The sequence below is a fragment of the Erpetoichthys calabaricus genome, chromosome 4 (genome assembly GCF_900747795.2).
Source record: "Erpetoichthys calabaricus chromosome 4, fErpCal1.3, whole genome shotgun sequence".
In the NCBI taxonomy this organism is placed as follows: Eukaryota; Metazoa; Chordata; class Cladistia; order Polypteriformes; family Polypteridae; genus Erpetoichthys; species Erpetoichthys calabaricus.
In genome coordinates this window covers 213,082,340-213,107,149 of record NC_041397.2, presented here as the reverse complement: position 1 = coordinate 213,107,149, position 24,810 = coordinate 213,082,340, and the positions used below count along the sequence as shown (strand labels likewise).

Here is a 24,810-nt window from a genome sequence, read left to right as displayed (position 1 = left end):
TCAGTAAGAGCATCTGGCAATAATTTGATAGGCATTTTGAAAGACTGCCTTGTAGTCCGGAGGCAATTAAAAAAAAAAAAAAAAAAAAAGTCTAAAGCTTCAGAGGTGCTAATATAAAATGAGAGCTGACACCTTGAAAAGTGAGAAGCCACACTATGCAAACTGACTAAGTTTTAGCTAAATAAAACATGGAAAAATCTGAGGGAATGATTTAAAAAACAGAACTCTATGACCTAGTCTGTGACCTACCTTATAGGCAGCCTCTGTATTTAATGCATTATTAATTCCACTCCAATATGCATAGCAATTAATATTATCAAAATACTAAAAATAAAGCAAAGTATTCAAGAAATAATTGGCTTTAATGTGCAAGAAGTTAGGACTTCTGAATTTTAAAAGAACTCAAGGATAATGCATAGAAGAATGAACCCAGAAAGTATCAAGATGGAAGTGGACCCACCATACAAAGATCCAAAAAGTTTTCAGGACCTCTATTTCAATGAGTATGCCCAATTCTGGAAATTGTGGTTCTTGTTACTTGGCTTGTGCATCAGAATACCATAAGTAGTAGTTCTGACACTGCGCCGAAATGTTAAAAGGTTGAGGACAAGATTTCTGCTGTCCTCAAGGCTTCCAGGGTCCCCTTAACAATATCACCTGATCACTTTACACATTTTACAGTTTAATGACTGCTACTTCTGCACTAGCTATGTATTCTAATTTAAAAAAAGAAAGTTTGTCACTTTAGGCCACACTTTATCTGTGCAAATTCTCTATATAAAAAAATGTTGCTGTTATTTTAGTGTGAATGGGGATGAGAGGTGCTTTATACATAAGAACCACTGGACAGAAGCAGAATTAGATGGAGGGACTGAGTCCAAAGTGATCCAAGTAAGAGTTTTTAAAAACAATCTAAGTTAAAGCTATATGAACTGAAAGGAAAAGGTCATGAAAAGAGTACAGATAGGAGAGCACTGTAGTATGAAAAGGCAAGTAGCTTCCCCAACTGCTCCCTTAATATTCAGGTATTATAAAGGCAATTACTGATCATGCTCAGTGTATGTCTTACCCTCTATGTAGTCGACATATGTTTAAAATAAAGACCCATATTTTTCTCATATTTTATACTATTGTCATTTACTTCTGTGTTCTGTGCACACAAGTTCAACACACTGAGGTTAAACCTCATTGTAGCTGAAATACTGCAAACCTAAGAGTCAGAATGATTAGGCAGAATCAGTGCACATGCAGTCTTGGAATAAGATTATCTTATAAGTTAAGGAACCTTTTTTTAAATTACGGAAATATCAATTTATACTGATACTGAGCACTTGCAAGTTATACAACTTCAATTACAACTGCAATACAAAGCAATAAGCTTTATCATACTGAACCTAAAGACTTTATTTTTTATTGAGGTATAAGTAGAAAAAAAAACAGAAAAGTGGTAGGGTCAAAGAGAAAAGTTCAATACATACAACTTCTTAAATTATTAAGAAGTACAATCTGTCCATGCATTTTCAATACATGCTGTATACCGGTGAGGTTCGAATGGAATAATTTTGTTGGTAGCAAGTTGGTGAGCCAGAATCAATCCCTGGATGTAATGTCAGGCTATTGAAGGGTGCAAACAAATGCTGACAATTTAAAAATTCTAATTAACCTGCACAATATAACAAATGGTACGGATGTAAACCCAGAACATAGAAAAGGATGCAAACTCCATATGGAAGGTAACCAAAGACAAGAAAAAGAAAGTATAATGATTTTTGTTGTGTGACTGGGGCAGTGTGTAAAGTACAAATTGCAGTGTCAAAAAAAATTATTATAAAGCTTTAAAGTTAGATTTTAATGGTCAAATGATAGGCGGCACGGTGGTGCAGTGGTAGCGCTGCTGCCTTGCAGTAAGGAGACCCGGGTTAGCTTCCCGGGTCCTCCCTGCGTGGTGTTTGCATGTTCTCCCTGTGTCTGCGTGGGTTTCCTCTGTGTGCTCCTGTTCCCTCCCACAGTCCAAAGACATGCAGGTTAGGTGGATTGGCGATCCTAAATTGTCCCTAATGTGTGCTTGGTGTGTGTGTGTGTCCTGCGGTGGGCTGGCGCCTTGCCCAGGATTTGTTCCTGCCTTGCACCCTGTGCTGGCTGGGATTGGCTCCAGCAGACCCCCGTGACCCTGTGTTAGGATATAGCGGGTTGGATGATGACTGACTGACTGACTGGTCAAATGATGGCAAACCTTTAGTAACAATAAGGTTGTTGCATGTAGTTTACTTATAGTGGCTGTAATAGTAGATCCTTTGGCAGAACTTTCCTATCTCTGAAATAATTTTCTTTTCAAATATAGTAAAAGGGGACACCCAGATGGCAGTTGCAAGATGTTGCCAAGGGAAAAATTACAGTAATCCCTCCTCCATCGCGGGGGTTGCGTTCCAGAGCCACCCGCGAAATAAGAAAATCCGCGAAGTAGAAACCATATGTTTATATGGTTATTTTTATATTGTCATGCTTGGGTCACAGATTTGCGCAGAAACACAGGAGGTTGTAGAGAGACAGGAACGTTATTCAAACACTGCAAACAAACATTTGTCTCTTTTTCAAAAGTTTAAACTGTGCTCCATGACAAGACAGAGATGACAGTTCTGTCTCACAATTAAAAGAATGCAAACATATCTTCCTCTTCAAAGGAAACAGAGAGGAAAGCAAACAAATCAATAGGGCTGTTTGGCTTTTAAGTATGCGAAGCACCACCGGTACAAAGCTGTTGAAGGCGGCAGCTCACACCCCCTCCGTCAGGAGCAGAGAGAGAGAGAGAGAAAGAGAGACAAAGAAAAACAAAGTCAAAAATCAATACGTGCCCTTTGAGCTTTTAAGTATGCGAAGCACCGTGCAGCATGTCGCTTCACGAAGCAGCTGCACACAGAAGGTAGCAACGTGAAGATAATCTTTCAGCATTTTTAGACGAGCGTCCGTATCGTCTAGGTGTGCGAACAGCCCCCCTGCTCACACCCCCTACGTCAGGATCAGAGAAAGTCAGCGCAAGAGAGAGAGAGAGAAAGTAAGTTGGGTAGCTTCTCAGCCATCTGCCAATAGCGTCCCTTGTATGAAATCAACTGGGCAAACCAACTGAGGAAGCATGTACCAGAAATTAAAAGACCCATTGTCCGCAGAAATCCGCGAACCAGCAAAAAATTTGCGATATGTATTTAAATATGCTTACATATAAAATCCGCGATAGAGTGAAGCCGCGAAAGGCGAAGCGCAATATAGCGAGGGATCACTGTACTCCAGATTGGCAAACGATGGAAGTGGTGTTCAGAAGCAGTCGGAATGTGAGGCAGAAACCAGCACTGATAATTGTAGAGGATTTTTATATGACAGCCTGGGTAAGTTGGTGATTCTTGAAGTGATACATCCAGAGAGAGAGACAATCCATGAACAACTGCAAGAAAGTCAGCATAACAACACAACAGAGGTGGTGAATTCTAGAAATTATTATTTGTTATATGCTGATGACCTTGTGATGATGGCAGGATCAGAGGATGGGTTGCAGAAAATTGTAATTGAGTGGCAGGGGGCTTTGGAACAGGGAGGATTAAAAGTAAATGCTAGAAAATTGGAGGTCATGGATAGTAGCAGGAAGAGAGGGGAGAACACAAGACAAACTGGCTTAGATATTAAGAAGGGTAAAACACGTAAATACCTTGATCAGTTATAACTCAAAAGGAGGGATGTGAAGAGAAAATGGGTGAGAAAATAAAGATGGTGAGAAAAAATAGAAGGAGATGAATATGATATAAGAATATCAAGTAAACAAAGATAAGGACCTATTTAAAAGTAACATGTCCAAAGCTGACATATGGTGCAGTGACATGGACAATAAATAAAACAGAGTGAAATACTTGAAAGAAGTGAAATGAGAATAATGTGAGTGTGGTAAGTTAGGAGAAGGACTGAAGTGGTAAAGATTAATGATAAAATAGGAGACGTTTGATTGAGATGGTAATGTTCATATTTTAAGGAGAAATCAGGGGAAGGCAACTTACAGAGTTTGGAGAAAGTCTCTCATGGGAAGTAGGTCAAGGGGGAAGCAGAGGTTTAGGTGGGGTGTACTGTGTGGAGAGGGGTGAAAGGGAGAGGGAGTTGAGATAAGAGGATGTGAAAGATGGCCTAAAACTGAGGAGACACAACTGGCTTCCAATAAATCAGTACAATGAGATGTCCTCATCCCTTATGGCTGTGCATTCTGGGTTAGCATGACTGCTAGGTAGTACTTGTATCCCAACCATCAGCAATTTTGCATTTTGAAATAAATAAATGAATAAAATGAGCAATTTGCATAGGAGGCAAGGCTAATCAAGAATCAGAACGTGGGATTAGTAAAAAGAGAAAGCAAGGCTCTGAGGTACTATATCTGAAAAAGACATTTGGAGTGAGTAGGCTGGAACCCAATCATGTAAGCAGCTAGCCCAGAGGAGCATACTTAATTTAGTGCTACAAGAAGTCATGCTAAGAAAATGAAAGTCTGTCATTTAGCTCTATTCTGCGAGGTTACTGAAGGAAACAGTGGGAGTGATCATTTGAAAAGACTGCCACAGAAAAAGTTTGCACTGAATTCTGTGTTCCAAGGAGTGTATGTGTGCTGACCTAATTTAGAAGTTTGACTCAGGGCATTAATTGAAAAAAGGAAAATAATATAGAGAAAAAATGTATAAAATGCACACAACTACTTAAAAGTAAATACAGTGAACAAGTGCCAGAATTTAAGTTACAATACAATGATTTTTCCTTAATTATCTCAATTAAATGGTAATAAGATTATGTAGCTTGTCACTTAATACTGCATTAGCATATTTAGAATCAAATAAAATGATTCCTTCAGATGTAATAAGTTTTTCATGAAATATCCTTTTCAACTTATGGTTCTTAGTAGACCAACGATGTCAGCAAGAGTTTGTACAGTGTTTGAATAATGTTCACAGTTGAGGAGTTTCAGACATCTATCAACAGAAGTCTTATACTTCATCTATAATACTCTGCACCCACTTGTGAATGTAAATAATACCATGTCACAGATAAAAGCAGAGATGTAGCTAAATTCGGTGTATTGCAGCTAATCATGGTACTCGGTTGAAAAAATGGTATTAAATAGATGGTTAATTTGTAAGTTCCTGAATATCCACTCAATTTTAACCAACTCTATTTACTCAAGAATTTCTACAAAAGTAATGCATAGTCAAAATATGATATAAACCACGGGTGGGCAAAGTCAGTGCAGGAGGACCGCAGTGGCTGCAGGTTTTTGTTCCAACCCAGTTGCTTAATTAAATACCAATCTTTGTCAATTATTTAATTTAATGGCTTGCTAGTGCTTTAACTCTGCCATGTCAATTTATTCTCATATCCTAGATTTTTTTTTCCTTTCTAAGGATATCATCCAAATGATCAGAAGTCTAAAACAGACAAGTTATTCTCAGTGCTTCACTTTTTTCTCTTCACTTTCCTTCCAAGTATTTAATTAAACCCAACAGTGCATGATAAATACACACAGGCGTAAATGGAAACAAGTTAAATGGAGAAGTGCTGGGGGGTATTTTTCGTACGTCGCTTAAATCATCCGAGATCAGGTGCCTCATCTTGGATAAGTTAATGCGGGTGACACTCATTCGGGATAAGTCGGTTTTTCAAACTCAGCCGTGTATTAGATTAGTCGAGCTGGATCTAATCATCTGAGATGTATGCGAGCGCCTGCGCTGATTGAAAAGCCCATATACTGTATATTGAGTCTAGAAAACATGATCAGCAAGTCTTTGATAGGCTGTAACAAAATGACGAAAGAACGGGCGCAAGACCTTTTATTCGAAGGACATGAAGAATTTCAAGATTTAATATGCACAAGGGGTAACACTGCAAAAAGCAGCCCAGACCAGAAAACACGCCTGGCAAAAAGTGGCCGACAAATTAAACACTAAGTAGTGTGCATTGTACTTACTGAATGCAGCGTTTCATCTCCTATGTGTCAGATTAATTATTATTTAATATGTCATAATTCCAGATCAAACATGAGCACAAGGAGAACATGGGAACAGGTTAAAGTGAAGTACAAGAATATACTTCAAACTGGTAAATATTAGTATATAACTATTTAAAGAATTGTTGACATAAATAATCATATATAATATAAAAAACATTCATTTTAAAGCTAATAAGAAGGAAGACAAGCAAAAAACAGGTGGAGGTCCACACGGTCCAGACCTAACCCCTGCAGAAGAGTTGGCTCTCCAGCAAAATGCCCATCGCCCTGTTTCTGAGGCATTTCAGGGGGAAGCTCCTCCTCAGAACCAGTGGCAGGATGCAGTGGTCACTTCATTTCAGGTAAAGGATGGTCATTGCATATATTTGTCCTCCATGTGTGCCATAGGTATGTTCCATATAGCCTTCTTTTTTGTTGGGTCAGTTGCAGGGAATGTCATATCCCTTGAACCTGTGTCTGACCAATGAGATATTGACGAAGGTCAAATATTTGATGAAGACACTGTGTCTGATTATTCATCAGGAGGAGAAGGTTCATTTTCCAAATAATGTTTGATCAAACTCCACTCTGATCAGTCCCATGTGCCCCAATCACATTTGGAAATCCTGGTAATGAGAATGTTAGGCTAATTGAGATTCTTCATGGAACTGTGGGTGTTTTAGCCCGTGTATTACCTACCTGCAATGGCATAAAATGCTTCTTTTATTGTCTGCACACGCAGGTGTCCAGGAAACACTATGAAAACCCGAAGGAAATATTTCAGAGCCAAACAGACTTTACGAATTGCCTGGCAAACTGCACTTTTAGATAGATTTTCACCTACAGTATATTAAAAAAGTGCAGCTTGCAAGAAACCTCAAAGCAATGCCTACTGTCTGTGTGGTTGTGAGAGCCCGACTTTGCCGAGTTTGACTTCGAATATAAGGTGCTAATAAATCTTTGAGGTACAATATTCCCCCTCGGCTAAAGCGGTATCTTTCGAAAAGAAATTCCTTTGGGAGCAATAAAGGATCTTGCCGATCGCGCAAAACCCTCTTTATATGAAATTCTCGTTTTATAATTTGCGCACCAATATCAATTGGTCGCTCATTCATGAATGGTGAAGCCATGACTGAATGAATTCCACGCACGGACACCGATTACGTGAGTGAGCTAATCCTTGTTTACGTAGAACAAACATGCTCCGAGCAGGTTTGAGGATTTGGATGTGTTGCTATGAGAACACATCCAGCAAGAGTTTCGAAAAACCGACAGATCCAGGATCAGGCCAAATCGTCAATAATTACATCCGGCTAAATGACTAATCCACGTACAAAAAATACCCCCCTGGTCTCTTTTGTCATTTGCATCTTATTGCTAATAAGGAGCAATTAAAAACCAAGACTACAACTGTTTAAGACTAAAATAAGCATAAGGGTTCAAAATCTTAACGAACTAGACATCTAAAGTGAAGCAGAAGTGCCTCTTATTAAGCAATTGGGTTGGAACACAAATCTGCAGGCACTGCGGCCCTCCAGGACTGAATCTGCCCACCTCTGATATAAACCATTACAATAAACAGGTGAATCTCATCAAATTCTTGAGACCATTCTAAAATCACATGATATTGTAAGTCATTTTAATAAGCATAATTTATCAACAGATGTATGTGATGCAGCTTGAAGATCTTAAATGACACATTTGTTATACAACCCAAGAAATTCAGCATTTCATTATAACCTTACCGCATTTTCTAAAATAATCTAAATATGTTTATTTCGGAGTCAACAAGTTAAATTAGAGTGAGAAATTATCACTTTGTTTCTCTAAAAATAGCTGTGACTAGTAAAGGTGCTTATTGATATTTCTGATTTGGCAAAGAAAAATCATCATTTTAAGAAAGTGATTAGGACTTTTGAACTTACCTGTTAATTATTTCTTTTAGGTGTATGCAGTTTATCTTGTAAAAAAAGAGGGAGTTATTGATTTTAAACTGATTTGCTTCTATCCTAATTATTTACTAAACATACCTGGACAGCCAAAGTTTTGTTGTTTAGTTCAAAAATGTGATTAAAAACATTTGTATGCTTTATAAGCAGTAAACATAAGCTTGGGAATGACAGCAGTGTGTTTGTCTTATTTTCTAAGTGAGTGTAGATTTAAGAGCTCTATAGTCACTGGATGACCCACCATAGGAACAGAACTGTAACCAATGTGATAAAGTTTTGAGCATTCAGTAGGGGAAACTTTCAAATGGAGCGGAAAATTATGTTTTGTAATACAATAGATTCAGCCTGTAGTTTACAGCAAGAGAACACTGCTTCTGTAGCCATTCCCCTACATATACCTTATATGACATCATATACAGTATTTAATTTAATTGGTAGAGCTCTTGTTGTAGAAATACAGAAATGATTGTCACTGTGTCATGAAAGTGGCTTACCGTAAAGAAAGTATTTTCAAATATAAGGGTTATTTGAGCGTCTTACACAGGTAGAAGAGAAAAGTTGTTGCCCAGTCACAAATGTGCCTTCTGATTCAGCTCCCATAATGGAGAAGATACCACTCAAAGACCAGCAATATTCCTACCCTCACCACCACCCCTTCTGGTTGCTTATTCAAGAAAAGGCATAACAAGATGCTGTCATTAGTTTTAGACCAGCAAGCTCTCGAGCACTTTGGGTCAAGGGAGAATACTATCATGGATTGAAGGAGACCACTACAATATCCCTACAACTAGACTTTTGTTTTCTTTTGCCTATGGCAAATGAATAGGGTTCTCCATGCTAAGATTCCAACACTTTTTTAATGTGTTATATGTCCTTCCATTAAAGTACATAAGTCTTAATAGAAATCCACCAGAAGCACTATTAAAGTTAGAGGATAATCAGCTTTGCATGTTTTCTAAATATCTGCGTTTAAAATGGAAGACAAATTTAGTTTGAATTTTTTATGTAAGTTGAATGAATTGTTACATCTGATTGTGCGTTACAGTGATTTCAGGTACTTTGGCATTTTGGGTACTGTGGAGTGTGATGGTCCAGATTGGCTCCACTCTCCCTGGTTGCTTCTGGGAGCCTTTTGAACCTGGATTCGTCGATAGTCATAACCCTAGATGAGCCAAGCAAATGAGGACACACACAGTCAGCAAGGGGTTGGTGCAAAAGAGCCAAGTGCTTTAATAAAAAATGAACAAAAGCAGAGTTCAATAGTGCAGGGCATAAAAATCTTCAATACATAATCCCTAAATTCCAAATGTTTCGAGGGGAGTTTAAAGTTCAATAAATATGCCAAGAAAAATAAGGTTAAAATCAAGGGCAATTATCTTTTTTCCTAAAATCAATGTCTCCACAACTTACCCTTTTTGGACTTCTCAGCACGAAAAGATGTCCATGAGCGGGTGCAGACAACCCTTTAATCCAGCTCGGGCCCCTGTTGACAGTTTGTCAGCGTTCACAGGGTGCTATGCCGTGATTTGTATCTTGTTACTTCCATGCCACAGTCCATCAAGCTTCTGTGGGAGCCTCCCAGACACTTGGTCACTTGTGCTCCAAAATGAGCAGCCCCTTTGCCCCCTTTCCTGGGGCTCACTTTCCTGTCCAACTACTCACCTCACAAAATTCGCCATCTCCCATCCTGTTCCTGCTCTTTTCTCTGTCCTTCTTTCCTTTTCATTAACCTCAATTACTTCATTCGTCCTTTTCTTTATTTTTATGTTCTCTTTTCTTTTTTGATCTGTTCCCCCTTTCTTCAATGCAGGCTCTTTTTATATTACCCAACTGGGTATAGATACTGCCCTACACCTACTAGGAAGTGTGTACAAGGCACCTGACTGACCCACTCGCATTTGCACATGAATGTGCGATCAGCCAAGCACCTCGATTAACCCTGGAGAGGCACCGGCATGTGCATACCTGCACCCATTCAGAGCCTGCACACGCCAGGACCCATTTATTAAAAAATTGCTCTTTGCCACAGACCTCTTATCACACATTGAACCTGCTATTCCTCTTATTTCAGACACTGTTTTAATGCTGGACAAAAACTGGAGATTTATGTAAATGAGCATGATAAAAAAGAGCACATTATAATTAAAATACAATGTATGGTCCAAACATTGAAATGTGGACTGAATTTGTCCACATTACTGCCCAGGGAGATAAGTAGCTCCCCAACTACTTATTTGGTGACCTGTTATGGCACTGGTGTGTGTGGTTTGCCATCTATTGCTCCCAGCTCATTATAAATAAAACCAGTTTGAAATCCTGAAATATGAAATATGACCTGGGTGAACAGAAAAGGCCTATCCCACCACATCTATTGGAAATGCCTGCTCACCTCTGGCACACTCTAGTTTGTACGTTTTGTAGAAGACAACGGACATGGGGAAAGCGCAAAAGTTTGTTGGTGAGAATTAAATTTAATCTGGTTTTGTTTTCTAGGATGAATCCCTAATACATTTTGGCAAAACACTGGTCAGATCATCACCATTAGGATCACTAACAAATAACATGGTTATTCTTAATGATTTTTTTACATCCCATAAATTGGACTTTTTGTGTGTGCCTGAACTCACCGAGAACTACTGGACAAAGAGGAGGAGTAATGACTGTTTTTAGGAAAAGTTTTGATTGTAAGAAATTGTCATTGAACTTCTATTCTAGCTTTGAGCTGAATATGTTCAAGATGGATCGGATTTGTCCTTTTTGTGCACTATGGTATACCATCCACCTAAATATGTTAAGGGTTGTCACACACGTGTGCATGGGAGGCAGCTAAAGGGCTTGAGGGACGGCAGTTCTGAGACATACCGGGAGGTGGCAGAGTGCACTGACTCTTTTTCTCTCTTGCCTGCAGACCGTTCCCGGGAGATTCCACCTGGCTCTCGTGACATCATTTCCGGGACCGAGCCAATGGAAGGAGACCTGACTGGCTCAGGCCCTTCTGACGTCACGTCCGGGCTCGGTCCAATGGAGAACGAACACATCCCTGATCCTTATGACCTCACTTCCTGTCTTCCCCTTTAAAACCCTGCCCTCTTTCCTAATTCCTCAGTCTGGTTTTGGACTCGTTTGTATGCACTTCAGTGCTATTACTCTTCATTGCAACTTTGCAGCCAAGGATTTTGAGATTATATGGGTGGCTGCCCCAAACCTTTATCGGAGTATGTCTTATTCTTTCACAGGGTTTAATCAATTATTTTTCTGATTTCTTAGCTGGGATTAGGCAACAGTATGATAAAGTCCTAATTGTTGGGGACATATTCATGTCTTTGCCCAACAGAACTGTTAAAGACTTCTTAAACCTTATTGACTATATTAATCTTGTACAGTCTGTGACAGGCCCTGTTCAACCGTATGGGCATACATTAGATCTTGCTTTATTATCTGGTGTACCTGTATTTGACATTGGACTTTGTCATACATTCTTTTCTGACCACATGCCTGTTTTATTTGAAATATCATTTTCCTGTCATGCTTCTAAATTATGTGCTCCGTCTCACTGTTGTCATTGTATAGTTACCTGTTCCGCTCCTGTACAGTTTTCTGTTGTCTTTAATAATGTTACAGGTTTTCATTCAGGGTCCTCGTTTTGTTCTGATACTGAGGAGTTAACCTCACTATTTTACTCCGCCTGCGAGAACATTTTGGATAGTGTTGCCCCAATTAAAAGTATGCCTTCTAAATCTAAAACTGAACCCTAGCTAAATGACACCACTCGTGCTATCAGACGTGAATGCAGGAGGGCTGAACACAAATAGAAATTAGTCAAGTTATAGGTGTCTTTTGACATTTTGAGGACTAGCTGGTGAAAGTATTAGCATACTGTTAAAGCTGAAAAGACAAAATATTTCTATTATATTATTTTGAAACAAACGCCATATATAACATGCTCTTTTTGAACAACAAGGTGCTGAATATCTAAAATCGCTCTGCTTCTCCAATTCTGAAATGGTTTTAACACCAGCCAAAAGCCTCACCCCTCTTGTCCCTTTTCTATCAAAGAATATGATGTCTGGAAGTTGTTTTCAACTGTCACACACGAGCGCATGGGGAGCAGATTAAGGACCCGACGGGCAACGCAATGGCGGGGTACTAACCTCTCTTTCTGTCTTTCTCCAGAAAAAAACTAAGCACCGTCGCCATAACTATTCCCCCCGGAAGACTGCTGATTCCACCCACTTCCGGGTTCCTTTCTTACCCCTGGTCCCCTTCTGATGACGTATTTACCCATTCATCACCACGGCTTCCCCATCATCTCGTCACTTCCTGTTCATCCTTATAAATTGTCCACCCTGCCATTTTTTGAACTGTCTGTTGTACGTAGTTGAAAACACTGACGAAAACATTTTTTTTCTTTACAGTATACTGGGCCTAAAAACCTCAAACCTTTATGCTATGTTTTGCATATTTCTTTACACAACACAGAACTGCAAAAAGTCGGCCTGTCCTGATTTTATCTAATCTGTAACAATCACACACTGTGCTAGGCAGCTCGCTCCCCTCTTTACAGATATCTTTAACTGTCTCTTGCACAGTGTACTGTACCTGATTGCTTTAAATCTTCTATTATTGTTTACCTGTTCCAAAAAGTGATAAAATAAGCTGTCTCAATGATTACAGGCATATTGCTCCTACAGTTCTAATGAAAATATTTGAACGACTTGTTCTAACCCATCTGAAGTCTCTTACGTCTACTGTTCTATTGTTCAAATAGATCTGTGGACTATGCCATTAACATGGGCCTTCATTTTGTGCTGTAGCATCTGAACAGTAAAGGAACTTAAGCTAGAATACTGTTTGTTGACTTCAGTTCAGCTTTTAACACCATTATCCCTGAACTGTTGTTAACTAAATTTCTACAGACTGAACATAATCTTTCCATCTATAAGTGGATTTACAGTTTTCTAGTTAACTGGAAACAATACGTTCGTGTGAGATCCCACCTGTCTGACTGTCTCCATATTAGCACAGGTGCCCCTCAAGGCCATGTACTTTCCCCCCTACTTTATTCCTTGTACACCAATGACTATAGGTCCACTGATCCTTCAGTTAAAATCATAAAGTTTGCTGATGATACCACCATTATTGGTCTAATTACTAATGGCAATGAAACACAATATAGAAAAGAGGTGTCTCGTCTTGTGTCTTGTTGTGCTCCCAACAACCTTGTGCTCAATACCTCTGAGACAGTGGATATGATGATTGACTTTCGAAAATAACAGTTTCAACCTCTCCCACTAGAAATGAGTGATTGTGCAGTCAATATGGTGGAATCCTTCAAATTTTTGGGCGCAACTATCACAAACACTCTTAGCTGGGACTTTAACACTACCTACATCACTAAAAAGGCACAGCAGCAATTGTACTTCTTACACAAACTAAAGAAATTAAATATTTCCCAGCCAATTCTAGTTTTCTAGTCTAATTTTGAAAGTGTAATCACATTGTCCATTGTTGACTGGTTTGGTTCAGCAATGGTACACTCAAAAAATAAATTACAGCATGTTGTGAGGTTTGCTGAGAAAATAACTGGCTGAATCCTTCCATGTGTTGCAGACCTGTATACATCTCGTGTCACTAACCATGTCAATAGCATTACTACGAACTCATCACTCATCGTTCATCACCCTGCTCATCACTTATTATATAAACTCCCTTCTGGTAAATACTTCAGGTCAATTAAAACTAAAACTAACAGACACCTCAACAGTTTCTTTCCCAGAGCCATAGCCCTCTCAAGCCAGTAATTTAGCCTCTCTTCCTTGTATATTTGTATTGTCAGATACTGTATGAATGTGTGTGTGTGTAGTATTTACAGTGTATGTACACGTGTGTGCATGTGCATTCACACTCACACTTTCACTTGCACATCATCATTTGTACATCTCCTTTATAACTGAACTATTCTGTAAACTTGTAGAGAAAAGCCAAGCAAAATGACACCTTTTATTGGCTAACTAAAAAGATTACAATATGCAAGCTTTCGAGGCAACTCAGGCCCCTTATTCAGGCAAGATGTAACCCTAACCCTAACCCTAACCCTGAAGAAGGGGCCTGAGTTGCCTCAAAAGCTTGCATATTGTAATCTTTTTAGTTAGCCAATAAAATGTGTCATTTTGCTTGGCTTTTCTCTACATTCATAATGGCTAACACGGTACAACACCCTAGTATTGTAAACTTGTATGAAGTTTTTCTTTTTAACATATGCTATTTATGTTATTTGTATGTGATGTTGTGTTCTGTTATAAGCAGCTCCAAATCTAGAAAGTCAAATTCCTGTACATTAAGTACTAGTAAATAAAAGTGATTCTAATTCTGAATTTTTGTACTATCAATGCTGTTCTTAATACCTCCTAATCTGCTTGTCTTTATGTTTCCAAAAAACCTGTGGAGAATTTCTCCTTTTCTGTGGTGAAAAGGTAACAAACATTTGAGCACTCATTTTACCTCATTCTTATGAGTTACCCATCACTGCTACTCAAACCAATTTAAGCCTGTGTCCATTTCTTTGTTAAAGGAAATTAGTGGTCATTTGAGACCTTTCGCCTGTTATCCAAATAATTATCATCAGCAGTCTCACCTCTGGTGTTGTACCCAGAACTTTAAAGCATGTAGTGGTGCAAGAACGCATCAAAAAAACAAATTTGGACACCTCAGTTCTTACCAATTGTAGGCAATTTCCAAACTTAAATTTTTGGCAAAAGTTTGGACAAAGTTGCATTTATACAGTTGAAATTTTATTTAGACATACGTAGGTTTCTTGAGGTATTTCTTGAGGTCTGGTTTTAAAGTCCTTTGTGGCACTGAAACTGAATGTTTAAAGGTTTCAAATTTATTAGCTAAAGACTAACTTGTGGAGTTCCTCAGAGTTCTATTCTTGGGCCACTCCTTTTTTCTTTGCATATGCTTCCTTTAGGGTCCATTTTTTGAAGTTATGGCATCTCGTTTCACTGCTATTCAGATATTATGCAGATTTATTTACCCTTGAAACACAGTAATACAAACTCTAAAACTTTTGTTGGACTGCCTTGAGGACGTTAAAGCTTGGATGGCTTTATACTTTTTAAATTTCAATAAGAACAAAACCAAGGTCTTGACGTTTGGGCCAAATGGTGACAGTGGTGCCCCTCATATGGACTTTAGCTCAATAAAACCTCAGAACCATTGTAAAAAACTTGAGGCAATAATGGATAGTGATTTTAAATTAGATACAACAGTTAAGCCCTTCTTATCATTTCACAATTTGGAAAGGGTTATACATGTTTTTATTTTCTTCTGACTTGACTACTGTAATGTACTTTATGTTGGCATTAGCCAGGCTTCTATCTCACGTTTACAGTTGGTCGACAATACTGCAGCTTGTCTTTTAGATAGATAGATAGATAGATAGATAGATAGATAGATAGATAGATAGATAGATAGATAGATAGATAGATAGATAGATAGATAGATAGATAGATAGATACTTTATTAATCTTTTAGCGGGAACATGCAAGCAAAAGGATATTTCTCCTGTACTGGCCTCCCTGCACTAGCTCCCTGTTCATTTCATATTTTAAGATTTTATTGTTTGCTTATAAAGTACTACATGGCCTAGCTCCCTTTTACCTCTCCAACCTATTATAATAGTATATTACATCAAGGTAACACTAGTCTACTGATCAGTTGCTTCTTGTGGTCCCGAAATCAAGACTAAAGTGTAGGGGACATTGTACTTTTGCAGTTGTAGCTGCCAGACTCTGGATCGCTTTTTAACACATTTCTGTTCTTTGGCTTTAAATCCATTATAATTGTATAAGCAGTGTTTGTCTGTTTTGCTGTCTTATTGCTTATTGTCTTTTGTACTGTATTGGATGTACAGTGATCCCTCGCTATATCACGCTTCGACTTTCACGGCTTCACTCTATCGCGATTTTTTCTCATACACGCTTACGTCACTACGCGTGCGCTTTCTGAGAACTTTTCTCTAAGCCCCACGATGACTCCTAAACGTGCTGCTTTTTCTAAGCCTTCTGACAATGAAACTAAGCGCCGGAGTAAGATGCTTAACATCCAGGAGAAGGTGAAACTCTTGGATATGATCAAAGATGGCAATACCATACAAAACCCTCCTCACGCATATGAAAAGACAACGCCAGCAACTGCCTATCAAGATGTTCTTCAGCCGCGCACCCAGACACCCACTGCCTACTCCTAGTACTCCTTCAGCAGAAGAAGACAACGATGCACCTGCTGAAGATACTGCACCACCTTGTCACGCTTGGGTCACAGATTTGCACAGAGACACAGGAGGTTGTAGAAAAAAAAGAACTTTATTCAAAGCACTGCAAACAAACATTTGTCTCTTTTCAAAAGTTTAAACATGCTCCATGACAAGTCAGAGATGACAGTTCCGCCAGAAGCAGAGAATGTCTGAGAGAGAGAGAAACAAAACAACCAATTCCAAAGCTGAGAGGCGCTGCACAATACTTTTAAGTAATCGGAGTACCGCATGAGAGGTTTTTTGCGCGTTATAGCGCAAGTAAGAAGGGTAAGGAGAAATGTGAAGGTAGACTGTCAGCTGTTTCGGGGGTTTTCCCAGGGGCGTCTGTGTCCTCTGAGGGTGCGATCAGCGCTCCAGCTTACAACCTGAAGACTCTCCTACTGAGCTCGTGCCTTCATAGGTTAGTGGTTGGGTGTTAGAACTGTGTGTGTGTAATTAAATGTACAGTACAAAAATAATAATATGAAATTTGTAACGTCTAATATGTCTTATTTTCTCTTATTTTGTCTAATATATTGGGTAATACGAGTGTAATGGTGACTAAAGGGTGTTATTTCATGTCTAGAGGGCTCTAATAATGTTAAAAAATGTATTTAGAAGGTCGTAAACAGGTTTTCTATACTCTAACTGATAAAATATTTGATTTATAAATAAAGACTTCGCGAAAATTCATTTATCGCGGTAAAGTCTGGAACGGATTAACCATGATAAACGAGGGTTCACTGTACAGCTGTTTAGTCAGCTATCGTTGTTTTTAAATAAATAAATGTGATATTGATAAGTTATATCATCCTGGCTGACTCAGCAAAAGAAATGATTCAATCTGTACCAATACCTTAATGTTCAATAATTCTTAATGCTGGTGAGTTAAAACAAGGAAACAAACATTTATTTCCATGCTCTGTTTGTGGACACTATAAGCTGGACCTGCTCTACAGTATTCAAATATTAATGCCTTTTAATACAAAATCTTACTGCCACCTACAACCTTGATAATGACAGCAACAGCTCCCTATTTACCAGCCCAGTTTTATATATAGACATGTCTGGGCTACTGAGTTGCACAAAACACAGGAAGGAGAGGACTAAGCAAACAGATGATTTTATTTTGGCCCTTGGCGGAACAGTGCTCAAGCTTTAATTTATATCGGAGAGTTTCTTTAAACACCCAGCAAAGCGGACAACTCCTTAGTTGTCTCCAACTCCACTTCCTAAGTTTATAAGAACCCAAAGGTGTCTTCCTCAGGAGGATTCAGCTGTGGAGAGGGAGGTGTAGCAGGGGGTGGGACAGGGTCAGAAGCAGTCTGAAAAGGATAGAGAGAGAACTGAATAACAAGTGAATAAACTGGCTTTAAAGACACGTAGCAACATGCAATAAGTGCTTTACACAGTATGGTGGCCGCTGATTAGGCATTTGGCAATCTAAGGCTATCTTTCTTTGGCATTAGAATGCTGCAAAAAAGTGTTTTTCCCATGGCTGAAGTAGTACCAAGTGATGAGTTGCAGTGCAGGTGGCCATACCCTCAAGAGCTTTCTTCACAGTCCTGTTAGTGAAGCAACAATCTAAAGCAGGTATGGGTGAGATTAAAAGAGGACATCTGCATATCTTGAAAGTGTATAGCTGTAATATAAATGGTCATGATATATATATATATATATATATTATGTATGTATGTATATATTGTAGCATGTGAGACCCTTTCTTGCACCCCAAAACATGAGGCTGAGTCTCAGTACTTTAGCAAAACCAGGTTTATTCAGCTTGAAACAGGAATAGTATGGTTATTTATTATAGCGGGATCTGCCACTCTGCTATATACAGACACAGAAATCAGGCAGGGTCAAGGCCAAGTAATCCTGTTCCCTGAATTTCTAATGTTCCTTACATCATCCATCAATGACAGGCGCTTATAGCGTGACCGCGGTTGGCTCAGATTTGTTTTCACAGAGAGCCGCTGCAGTGCTGGGAGCCTGCTGTTGCCCTGACATTGGAAAAGCTGTCTTCCACAGATGCAGCGATCGCACTTCGAGACACTCTTCAGTGTGTCGTCCCGTTGGGGGGGAGTACCAAAAGAGTTTAGAAACCTTATATCTCCACCCTCAGCTTTGTACACACCATTGTGGGCAAAGTGACTGTCCAAGCTAGGCTCAACTAGGTGGGAGAGAACGTCAGCGTTGGTGTGTGCAGCCCCGGGACGGTGGTGAAAATCAAAAGTAAAAGTCTGCAAACTAATAGACCACCGAGTGAGCCGGGTGTTCATATCCTTCTGTTTGTACAGCCATTGTTGCAGGGCATGGTATGTCACCAGGGTAAACTGTCATACCTAGGGATAGTAACAGAGGGTCTCCACCGCCCACTTAATCACCAAGCACTAATTTTCAACAGTCTAATTATTGCGCTCCCTGGATAGCAGCTTTCTGCTGAGAAACATGATGGTGTGTTTTCCCCTCAAAACACTGTGACAGCACCGCTCCTAAACCGAATGTACTAGCATCTGTTTGCACAATAAATTCCTTCAAAAAGTCTGGATTACGCAAAACTGGGAATGATGGTAAAGTGGCGTTTAGGTCTGTGAAAGCTCTCTCACAGGCATCAGTCCAGAGAACACTACCATTCTTTCTGCCCTTTATCAAGTCAGTGAGGGGGGCGGCCTGATGTGCAAAATTGCAAATGAACTGCCTGTAATACCCCACGAGCCTGAGGAAGGCACAAACCTGCCTCTGTGTTTCGGGACGGGGGTATGCAAGCACCTCCCCCACCTTGTCCATTTGAGGCAAACCCTTCCCCATGGAATATCCCAGATAGTGGGTTTCCAACATACCAAGCTTGCACTTCTTCATCAGAAAATAAATCTCAGAAGCTCAGGATAATGTTAAGGCCAACATTTGCTTGACTGATGTAAAGAACCATAAAACATCAATCTAGCAGAATCTGCTTTCCTAACACTGACCATCAACATCCAGAGTGGAACTGTGGCCAGTTTCCTAATTAGTGGATAATAATCATGTCAATTCACTTGTCTACATCTTGAGTAAAAGAATAATAGCAAAATCCTAATATATATGTGGAAGGTAAAATGTAACTAGGTGGATGAGCAAGATACAGCAATGTTACATCATTTTTTAGAATTTCATCTCTGTAGTTAATTTTAAATTTACATATTTCGAACAGAAGCAGAAAATCAAGTGTCAATATTAATGTTACAATGAAAAGCCACTACAACTCCCCAAGGTACTAAGATGAATAGTCATCAGAAGTGACCATCAGTTGTCCATAGTCTAAAAATTATGGACAAATATATCTGGGCTCTATTTATGTTGATCAGTTTGAAGCACAATGTTTTCTTTATCTTTAACAGATCTGTATGTGTACTTGCTGTATAATTAGTAATTTGTAAAGTTTGTACTTGTCAAAGCACCGTGCACCTGCACTCAGTGAAGAAAAAAAAAAGTGTGAGCAAAGAGAAGCAGCAAAAAAGTCAGAATTGACATTAAGCTACAGTAGAACAAGTAATTCTTTCCATTTATCCCTGCAAACTTTGATTCAAATTTCAATCAACTCTAATGAAGCATAATTCCATTTATGAGATCATAGTAATGAACACATTAACAGATAAATTATTAAAATTGGACAAAAATAATATGCAAAAAACCTACAAAGATGAACATAAAAATGCCATTAAGTATGTAGATAGAATTGTTGACATTTATATAATGTATATTGTTCACAGGGAGTTCACTGAAACAATGGACAAGAGAGAGTCCATACGGTGTACAGCTGAAAATCTCCTAGCAATGGCAACCTACAGTAAGTAGAAGAAATTCCAAAGGCAGGTAATCCAGACATGATAATACAATGGAAGGGTGGTGGGGGAAGCAACAGTGGCCCAAAGGTGTAGTACTAAGTAGATAGCTTCAGACCCTGAAAATGAGGTCTGACTGGGACCCCAACACAAGTGCCTGTAAAGTCAGAACAAATGGAGAAACAAGTGAGCTGTGGTGTTAGTAAGGAGTATGGGAGACAAACGGAGCACTGTGATATGTTACTTTTTTGGTGGTAAAGTGTTCTAGGCACTCCACATATTAGACAGGGGATTAAAACCCATTTAAGCAGGTCCAGGAGGGTAGCAAGGTTTATCTCTCTGTGTTATTTATTTTTATTAAATAAAGGTTGTATTAGTGTTATTGAAGATACATTTCTAAATAAAATAAAATAAACATGAACAACCAAAAAATACTGTGAAATATGTTTACTAATAATAAATATTCTCTTTGCTTCCCTCATCACTCCAGAAATCATTTATTTTCAAAAAGATCTTGTTCCTTTGTCCCTGAAATATAAAACTAAGTGATTGTGCCAGCCACTTATTGTTGCTTCTAGCAAAGTGTCTTCCTCTGCTGTACTATCTACAGGATTTTAATTAAATTTTGTTTTCAGGCTTTTCAGTTTCATGTAGCAACATACTTTTGATTTAATGTTTTTGCTTCAGGTACGATAAAAAAAAAAATTAAGGTGCTGAACTAGCCTTTGCGCCCTTGCTAAAAAGTAAATAATAAATAGAATTCAGTGAAGAAATCACTTTATTAAGAAGCATCTTTAATCAAAGCCATCCCCTAAGACACTGGGCAACACTCCTGTGCAAACAGTTAATTAGTATTAAATTGAAATTGCAAGAAAAGTGACAGAAAGTACTTGAGAAATATGTAAATATTGTTTATATATTAAAATTAGAGTTAAGATATATTACATTTCTTCCTTGCAGTCAAATATCAGTATCAATATATTATCTATAATGTTAATCAGGGAGATTCACTTGAAAGAGGCCCCAATTATTCTGTAATAACTCTTGCTAGGATGAAGCAATCTGAACAAAACAACGAGCAATGTGCTCCTCTGTATATGGAACTTTGAACAAGCCGGGATGCCCTGCGTCAGAGCGATGAGGTAGGTACCAGACTGCCGTCACAACGTTTAACCTCTGTTTGATGTTTAACCTCTGTTTGCAACTTCTGGGTGCATACCACCCATATCCCTTTACTCGGTCACTTGACTTCTCATCAGGATGGTGGTGTACAGTATTTAGCAGTGCATGTTCATGGTGCGAAACTATTGGGTCACCAGTTGGTTTAAAAGATGCAACAATCAACTGGATGATCGTGAGTTAACATAAGGTTACTTTCAGCAAGATGGAGCAACGTGTCATACATCGGCAAGGAGTATGGCAGAAATTGAGTCCTTCTTTGGCAATAAGGTAATTTCAAGGTGGCTTTGGTCACCACAATCGCTGAATCTGACACCACCATACTTCTTCCTTTGGGGTATGCTCAAAGGAAAAGTCTATCGGAACAAGCCTCGCACTGTGGAAGATGTGAAGGAAAACATCCAATATGAAAGTGTTGCTATTCCCCCTGAGACACTTGCAGATACGTTCAGGGACATGGAGCGCCATGTCGAAATGTGTCTGGCAGAAGACGGAAACCACTTCCAGCACATTGCATGTAATGCAATCGATTAGACATACGTCAGTGTATATAGTATATTTTTTTGGTTCATCCTAACGAGAGTTACAACAGAATATTCAGTGCCTCTTTCAAGTGAATCTCCCTGTAAAAGCTATACATTGTCACACACGTGCACATGGGAGGACCATAAGAAGGTAATTCCACGCCAGGCTAGGGGGTGGCGGGGTGCAATAAACCTTTCTCTTCTATCCCTGCAGACCAGACACGGGAAATTCTGCCTGACTCTGATGATGTCACTTCCATTTCCGGGCCTGATGTCGTCACTTCTGGTTCCAGCTCCAAGAACATCACTTCTGGTTCCAGCTCCAAGAACGTCACTTCCGATTCTGGTCCCAAGAACATCACTACCGGTTCCAGCTCCAGATGATGTCACTTCCGGTTACCTGTTTTAAAAGCCAGTCATCTTCCATAGCTACTCAGTTTCTGCGTCTACACCCTTCCTTACACCACTTATTCATGAAGTCCTAAGACTATCTTAATAAAGCACACAGTGCTTATCGTAGTCTTCTCTGCAGTCCAGACCTCTTAGTCTTCTAGAAAAGCACAGATGCCTTTAGCAGCTTCTTAAACACATTCCTCAAGCCAAATGGCTCCATCTACTGCCACCATCTTTTCTCGATTAGCTTTTAACACTAGAATTACCAGAGCCTACGAAAAAACTCGTAGATCCGGCCCACCTTAAATTCATTCGCACCTCTCCCTCAGCGTCTTTTGTTCTGTAAATGTGCCGATAAAGACAATCAGCAAGCAGCCTACTATTCCATCCCCTCACCGCCACACAACGTGCACAAACGTCTCCCAGCTCATGATTTGATTGATTATCTGTTAGTGAAGTGCTGGAGTTTTAGAGTGGAATAGATCGTTATTTGGAACACATGTTTGTTCCGTTTCTACGATAATCTGTGTAAACACATTGTTAAAACAGAAACGTTTTTCATATTTTAGTAGTAAATGACAAAATGTTAGCATAAACTATATAATGTGTGAAGCCTGAAGTCCAAAGATCAAATAAACACTTTCACAAAAGGTACGCATCTGCTATGACCGCTTCTGTGGCGCAACAGTATCAACTGCTGACTGATAATCAAAACTTCACGGGTTCGAGACTGGACGAGTCCGTTTTGAGAAGTGAGCTGCTCTTATTCTTACTATCTTAGAATAAAAACATACATTTCATTTCAGTCTGTAACAGCTCGTGTAAATTTATGAAACTTGTAAAGCTTAGCTTTGGTTTTTTTTTTAATTCAGTTTTATTCTCTCAGTTGCGTTCACGATTCCACCTAACCCAAACACCCCACGGTCCCCCCCGATCTGGATCTTATATACAAAGTACAGCGACGGCAGCTTCCACCTGCAGCTATAGACTCTTCAGTATGCAAGCGACTTTCCACGCTAGTGTTTAGAACTGGACAGTGTATTTGCCCAAAAAAGAAGTCTGACTGCATTCTCGCACCATTGCTCGCGTACTGAAGTGTCAGCATGCACTTTTCGTAGCATTACACATGTACTTTTTGAGCATGCTCGTGTTGATCAAACACAGGAAGCTCTGAAAGTAACATAGAAATGTTAATGTTTGGGGCACAAGCAGGAGAGGCAGAGGACAGAATAGTACAAGTGCACTTCTATTCAAGACTATAACGAAGAAAAAAGAAAGCAAGTTACAGTAGGCAGTTGATACAACAGCTTGCGTGGTGCAGTCAAGTACACATCATTATCTGGAAACAGCATCAGATTAGGGGGGCAGGGAGGTGTTGTGGGACTATTCTGTCCTCTACATCTCCTGCTTGTGCCCAAAACATTAACATCTATATGTTACTTACATAAAAGCCAGATCGAATGTTATTTATTTGGATTTAGTTACTTAATTCCTACAGCATAAAGTCACAAGTAGACTGCAGAGCTTCCTGTGTTTGATCAACAAGGGCATGCTCAAAAAGTACATGTGTAATGCAACAAAAAGTGCATGCTGACACTTCAGTACACGAGCAATGGTGCGAGAATGCAGTCAGACTTCTTTTTTAGGCACATACACCATCCAGATCTAAACACTAGCGTGGAAAGTCGCTTGCGTACTGAAGAGTCTATAGCTGCAGATGGAAGCTGCCTTCACCGTACTTTGTATATAAGAGCCAGATTGGGGTTTGGGGGGTAGAATCGTGAACGCGACTGAGAGAATAAAATTGAATTAAAAAAAAACAAAGCTAAGCTTTACAAGTTTCATAAATTTACACCAGCTGTTATAGACTGAAATGAAATGTATGTTTTTATTCTAAGATAGTAAGAATAAGAGCAGCTCACTTCTCAAAACGGACTCGTCTGGTCTCGAACCCGTGAAGTTTTGACTATCAGTCAACAGTTGATACCGTTGCACCACCGAAGTGGTCGTAGCAAATGTGTACCTTTTGTGAAAGTGTTTATTTGATCTTTGGACTTCAGGCTTCACACATCATATAGTTTATGCCAACATTTTGTCATTTACTACTAAAATATGAAAAATGTTTCTGTTTTAACAATGTGTTTACACAGATTATTGTAGAAACGGAACACACATGAAATGCATGTGTTACAAATAACGATCTATTCCACTCTGAAACTCCAGCACTTCACTCCCAGATAATCAATCAAGGGATAAGCTGAGAGAACTTTGTGCACGTTCTGCAGCTGTGGGGGGATGGAATAGTAGGCTGCTTGTTGCTTGTCTTAATTGGCACATTTACAGGACAAAAGACGCTGAGGGAGAGGTGCGAACGGATTTAAGGTGGGCCGGATCTACAAGTTTTTTCATAGGCTCTGGTAATTCTAGTGTTAAAATGTCTGCACTCACTGCAAAGCAACAGTTTCTCTTTCATCATCTTTGACGTCTATGAAGAAGTAAGCACAACTTACAGGTCTCACTACTCACTTTGATCTCTCATATCTGACATCATTTTGTGTTTTAACTCTGTGAGTATGGTTCCTGATGGTTGTTAGCCCTTATCCATGCTTTGTCCTAGTCAACCTCTTTCTACATCATA

At 39.3% G+C, this 24,810-nt stretch overlaps 1 protein-coding gene across 4 annotated transcripts in view; it reads right to left on the bottom strand.

Moving 5' to 3' along the window:
• Positions 1–24,810, bottom strand: part of cntn5 (contactin 5) — a 1,396,083-nt gene that overhangs the window by 880,081 nt on the left and 491,192 nt on the right. The gene's annotated exons all lie outside the window — the stretch shown is intronic.